Raw genomic sequence first — 7,258 nt, forward strand, 5'->3', positions numbered from 1 at the left:
AAACCTTTGCTCTTGAAAATTGACTAATATTGAAACGTTCCAAATTTCAAATCAAAATTTTCATTTTTAATATAAAGGAAACCATTCCAATTTCATTCCAAAGATAGGTAAATACCAAAGTATAAGTTGACAATTCAAAACCAATATTAGAGTAAAAAAATATAAGTCATAAATAAAGTGCGGAAATCCTAATTTATAAATCCATTATTAAGAAAACAGTTTATTCCGAATTACATTTATTAAATATCAGAGTATCATAGAAAACGTGAAATTCTCAATGTTGCCGATGAGTGTGTACAATCCCGCATTCGCCTTCCCATAGCCACCGATGATATCTGAGACAATAAACAACTAGGTAAGCATAAAGATTAGTGAGTTTTCCCTAAAATACCCCATACAATAAACATACAAGTATGAAGCGGGTCCACTCAGCCATCGGGCTGGAATACCCAGGGTTTGTTGGCCTACCACCTTAACCCAACCGCTCTTCCAGATCCCCGCGTTCCTACGGCTTAAAGTCGGCTCGCACCGGGTATCTTGGCCTACAACAGACAGCAGGACCGCCTCAACTTACTACTACTATATGTCGACATATAAACAAACATAGATCAAGTAGGCACATAATACATACAAACAACAATCATACAACTCACTACTGCCTACTAGTCCTCTCACAACACACAATCCTGTTACCAGCTAACCTCCATGAAATGAGTAACCATAAGTACCTAGAGGTGAGATAGCCACCTAGATAGATGATCCTACTCTAGAGCCACAACTAAACAAGGAACAGACAATAAAGCCTAGAACAAGAGTTCTCATGCTATCCTACATGACTACATACAATCCTTAGGGCACTCCACTAGATGATAACTAACAAATACAAATAGACATACAGTTCTACAGATCACTACCGCATAACAACATTCTATATACCAGGATACAGATCTAACAGACCACTATGGCACAGTAACATACTAGATATCAGGATGCAAATCTAACAGATCACTACAACATAGCAACATACTAAATATCAACATACTGTAAATAGAGGCGTAAATCACCTCATTTTCTCACAACTTTCTCAAACCTTTTCTCCCAAACACCCTAACCCTTCTAAAATTTTCCCTAGCACTTCCTAAGTGTTAGAGGCGAGTACCGGAGTGCCAGAAGGCTCTGAGAAGAAGAGATTTCGGCTCAAAAGTTATGCCCCTACAAAGCCTGACTCCTGGCTAAACCCCCTTGTAAGTGATTTATGCTTATCATACTGATAGGTGCATTTTATGCACCTATTTTGCATGTTTATTTCCGTCCTTTTATAACATTCTACTTCATAATTCTTGCATTTAGTTGATTATTAGGGCAATTGTATATTTCATCAAGAATGTCTGGTACTTCACCATTTTTGATGTATTTTGCAAACATTATGGAGCATGGATACATGGAGCTTGGATGTTTGGAGCTTTGGAGCATGAGGAGAAGATGAACCGGTCATTCCATGGCAGAAAATATGAAGATGGAACCCGAGTCATTGTGCATTATTATCATAGCAAAGGACTATGTTTGAAACGCGATTCTTGTCACACCGACATGGGTCGTGTTGAGCAACATGACTCGTGGTGAAGCTAGATTGAAGATGGAGCCAAAAGTGAAGACTTTTTGGAATTTTAGCAAAAAGCATGGGCCATGCCAAAAACACATGGTTAATACAAATGGCCATGCCAAAAACACATGGGCAAAAGGCATGGCCATGCCAAAAAAGCATGGCCTCATGGCATGCACGTGAACATTAATTAAAACAGGAAGAGACGTCATTTTGAAGGACAGAACAGTATTTGGGAGCAGTTTGGGCGATTCTAGGAGAATTCTTAGAGCTTTTAAGAAGACCAAATCATTGCAAACAATTTTTATTTCATTTTAGTAAGCATTAAACATTTCAATTCCATCATTTTTCTTGTTTGATTTGTTCTTAGCCATGTGTGGCTAAGAAACCCTAGTTTCTAGTTCTTGTTCAAAACATGTTGATTGCTTGACTTGAAGCATATGATTTGATGTTTGATTTGTGATTCTATTTTAGTGATTATGTTTTTGTTTAAACTAGAACCCTTAAATTTGATTTGTGTTTGATTGGCCACTTTCATGAATTGAATTTTTGTGCAATTAATTAACTTTTAGGACACCTAATCGTTCTATTAAGTTAATAATAGGTAACAAGCAATAAGTTTTCTTATTGTAAAACATATATCACATGTTTTCACACTTCCGAGCGTATGAGAAGAAACGAATATTGTTGGGAAGCTTGTACAAAACTTAATGCAGTTTTCCAATACAATCTAAGAGCGTGTTTAGGTTGAATTAGTAAAGCTAGGTCTAGTCAAAGAGCGTGTTTTGGTTAGATAATTTGGCAAGCGAGAGGTATTAGAGCGTGTTAATATCTTTCAGTACCAACTTAGAATAGCAATCACAAATTACATCAAGTCATAATCAGGTTAAATGACAACATTGAGAACTAGAACTGGAAGCACTTTTACAACTTGTTTACAAATCTATTTCATTTTCTGCATGTTTCAAAGTTGATTGTTATTTTTTTTATTTGACTTTTGCAAACAAAACTCCCATTTGTGACCAAAGTACCTTGTACAAAAAAGGTATAGACTTTTGTCCCGTGTCTCTGTGGTTCGACCCTGCTTGCCTTGTACTACTTTTTGTGCATTAAAGCAGTGTATTTGGAGTCTATTGTACCCTATTATTTGTTGGGTTTGACACTCCTAACACATACTTTAACTATAACTTATGTTTAAGTTCATTATCGTTATTATGAACCTATAAAAAATATTTATTAGTGATTCAAAGTCGTTATACCGAATGATCTACTTACGGGGATGATGTCTAGGCTGTGTGTTGGGTAGCGTAGGAATTATTTTGTATTGCGTCATTGGGCTCGGTTTATAGTCCAATGTTTTGCACTCCGGTTTGGGCCTGTCCAACCGTGAGCTTGTAGGGTTTACTATATAATAATGTGCTTGCATGCATATTAAAAAAACGATCTAGAATACGATTTACAGAATTACGATAGCTTTGCAGATTTCTTTATCGTTCTTGTAAACCTTTAATCCTCTACAGTTGTAGTTCTTCATCGAGCTCTTCTGAGGATTGTTTATAATCATTCGACATTGTTCGATCCATTCTTGAGTTGTTTACTGTTTTCGTGTTCTTGCTGTTTGCTCTTTATTTTACCTGTTTAAGATCTAATCGATCTTCAAGTTAGTTTTTCTTAACTTATCAATTGGTATCAGAGTAGGAGGCTGAGTAATTGATACACTTCTCTTCTGTGAAAAAGGTTTCGATTAGGGTTATTCCGCAATTACTGATATTTATTGAGCCGTCATCTCATTATTGACGTATCTCGATATTTATTGTTTTGCTCTAATTTGATTTATTACAAGTCTGATCTTTGAACAGGTTATTCGATCATTATGGACGAGTCGCAATCGAATCCCATCAATATTTCGAACAACATTGGATCAACAACAAAGATTCCCATCCTGTACACCCATGATTATGAAGTCTGGGCGCATCACTTTGAAGACTATGTTATAGGATCTGAGGATAATGGATACCTCATCTGGGAAGCAATCATTAATGGACCGTTTTCTCATTCTGCAACGTCAAGGATTATTAAAACTCAAAAGGAGTATAATGATCTTCTGAAAGATGTTAAAGATATTGTGCAAGATGAAAAAGATAAATTTCAGTGCAATATCAAGGCGTTAAGATTGATCAGATTCGCCCTTCAGTCCGACACTTTCAGGCTGGTAAGTTCATGCACGACGGAAAAAGAAATATGGGACAGATTACATGAACTGTACTCTACAGACGAAGATCTAGAACATTCCATCCAAACATTACTCCTGTCTGAGTTTGGTGAATTCAGGCAAGGAAACGAAGAAACTGTGACCCAAACGTTTGATCGCTTCAATCATCTTCTTAGCAAGATGATCAAACATGACATCGAAAGGAAGCTTATTGAGCAGAAGGTTACGTTCTTAAATGGTCTAAGATCAGAGTGGAGAGCAGTCGTGTCCACAGTTAAAGCCCACGAGCAATTTAAATCATATTCCTTGGCGAAACTGGTGGGCATTCTCAAATCTCAGGAGAAGATTGTGTTGCAGGAGAAGAATGTAGTTTCAAGCCTAGGTTCGTTAGCCCTCCTGTCCAAAAGTAAAGCTGTGATGGAGGACGAAGACCTCAACTTGGAAGATTATGACCTCATGTCTGAGGATTATGCTATGATGGTGTCCAACCCCAAGAGGTTCATCAAAAAGAGATTTCACTCCAACAAAAACCGAAACTGGCAGGGGATTTATAGTTCTGAAAAAGTTAATAATGAACCGAAGGTTGAAGAGTCTAAAAAGGAACCGAAGGCAGAAGGTGATTCTGGAGTAAGCTATTACTATTGTGGTGGAAAGAACCACTATGCAAAGGATTGTGTCCTTAAAAAGATGGTTGAAAAGGATGAGGAAGCTTTGCTGCATAAAAAGCTTGATGAGATAAGGAAGAAGAAATCTACCGCTAACCCTTCTATGAACGCTCTAATTGTGCAGGGTTCGGTTGCTGATGATGAGTTCGGTGGGGTGGAAGTTTGGTCAACCGACTCTGAAGACGATGAAGTGAGGAAGCCTTCTCATGGAAAGGCCTGTGTGGCTAAAGAAGAAAGCAGTGGAGGAAGGTGTTTGATGGTGTCCGACGTATCTCAGATGAGGGGATACAACACTGATGGTGGGAGTAATGAACCAAAGGAGCAACAGGATATGTGCTTTACAGCTAAGCCGCTCAGCGTGCAGTTCAACGAGCTCGGCGAACTGATCAAGAAGGTACAATCCATCTTTGTCTCATTTAAAGTCCCACAAAGCTCATATGAAAAAGAACTAAAAAGTGTTAATTCAAGAATCTCTCATCTAGATAGTAGTTTAACTCAAATTCGAGTCACCAATTCTAAGCTAACTGACCAATTAAGCAGGGTGTCTTCGAAGAGTGAGGAACGACGCATGTGGATCGAACTAAAGGAGTCGGAATTAATCAAAACAAAAGATGAAAACATTTATTTACAGAGAGACAATTTAAAGTTGTTGAAACAGCGAAATGTTTTTTGTTTAATTGCCAAACGTCTTTACACTAATATTACTCAGCTTCATTTGGATTGTGAAATAGGACAAAAGATTCATCGCATGATTTTACCCTTCCTTGAATTTAAGGAGGATGAAATTGATGCTGAAGCGTATAATTGTGAGAGTGTTATTTCATCTGAGGACGTTAATCCGACGTACATGTATGGACTGGACAAAATAGAATCTTTCATTAAATCCAAGGACCATAAGGACATGCTTAAAAACCTTTTGGATGAAAATGATAAACTGAAACTGAGAACCGAAACCATACAAAAATTTGATTCTTTAAACGCCAACTTGAGCTCAGAAAATAAAATTGATGTTGAAAATGCATCTGAGCTTAATGAGTACGATAATATGAGTGAAATTTCTGTAGAGGACACGGTTGACTGCTCAGAATTTGTAAAAAGCGAACCCGAAAACCACAAGAATCTAATTTCAGAAAATTCAGTAGAGTTCGCTCGTTTGTCCCAATAAAAGTCCCCGATTCTTGCAGAAAAGGCCGTAGTATATCAAAAGGTTAGAACCACTCCAAATCAGGTATACAAGGTCACAGGCGTAACCGAACATCAGACTGCTGAACTCGCAGCTATTGTAAATGAAGACAATGCTGATGGCTGCGATGAGTTCTTCTGGTCAGCTCCAATCGATAATGCTGATGAAACAGTAGGTTTGTCTGAAAGGACCTCATGGAAAAGCAAAAGGAGATACGTACCAGAACCCTTGAATAAACATGATAACTTCGATATGCCAAGCACAAGCGGTACGAAAGACATTCCTCAAGAAAAAGAAATTCCAGCAAAAGAAGTCACAACTTCAAGTGATACTTCCTCAGTTCAGAGTGAACCAGCCTTAGAAAAACCGAAACCGAAAGCTAATATCCATCATCAACCGAAGCAGATGAGAAATCAGAAACGTCAAAGGAATCAGAGATACAGGAAGAATCTCTCTGAAAGAAAACAGTTTTGGCAATCCCAGAATGCTTATTTCTCACATCAAGACAAGAACCTAAAGTCTGAGAAAAATCCAGTTGAATCACAAGAGAGCAACTACAACCGAAAGCAGAGGTTCGGTTCGGAGAAAAACATCAACCGAAAGCAAAGGTTCGGTTCAAAAAATGATTTCAACCGAAAGCAGAAGTTCGGTTCAGAGAACTACACCAACCGAAAGCAAAGGTTCGGTTCGGAAATCAAAAGAGATCAAAGCTCTAAGGTCAGTCCCACCAATGATCAAAAGCAAAAGGACCACCTAGAGTCTCCAGCCAAGAAGTCATCTAATTCTGCTAATTCTTCCAACTCTTCTTCACCTCGTTCTAAATTCCATTCTGCTCCTTCTCAAAAATCTCAATCATCAGCAGAACAGAAGGGAAAACAGAAGGTTTCAGCGTCTGAACCAGAGTAAAAAACGAAAGCACCAAATCCTAATAAAATTAAAGTTTTTACCATCAAAAAGAAAGATGAAACAACTCTAATTAAACGAACATATCTTGTTGACATCTCTCTTACTATTCCTGTTCCTGTGAAAGGCTCACGAGGACCCAAGAAACTTTGGGTTCCTAAATCTGCTTAATTTTTGCAGGTTATAAGTGACGAGCAGTTTGACGAAGAATGGTACATTGATAGTGGCTGCTCACGTCACATGACAGGGAGGAAAGAAGAGCTAAGGGAATACAGGTCTCTTTCAAATGGTGGAAACGTCAAGTTTAGAAACAACTCCTTTGGCACCATAAAAGGCTATGGAATGATTACTAACGGTGATTTCACGATAAGGAAGGTTGCATACGTGGAAGGGCTACAACATAACCTCATCAATGTATCTCAGCTTGTTGGAGGTACCGGTCTCAAAGTCTCATTCGACGATGAGGGTTTTGAAATAATTGAGAAGAAGACGAAAAGAGTTATTCTCAAATCCGAACGTAAAGGTGAAATGTTTCCTCTAAACCTCAAACCCATCAAAGGAAACCCAGCTATCTGCTTGTTATCAAAAGCGCAATCTGACGAAAGCTGGTTATGGCACCGAAGGCTCTCTCATCTCAACTTTAAGGACATCTATAAACTTGTCACTGGAGGTCATGTTCGAGGTCTTCCACT

Source organism: Lactuca serriola, chromosome 6 (genome assembly GCF_051521515.1).
Source record: "Lactuca serriola cultivar US96UC23 chromosome 6, Lser_US96UC23_V15, whole genome shotgun sequence".
Classification (NCBI taxonomy): Eukaryota; Viridiplantae; Streptophyta; class Magnoliopsida; order Asterales; family Asteraceae; genus Lactuca; species Lactuca serriola.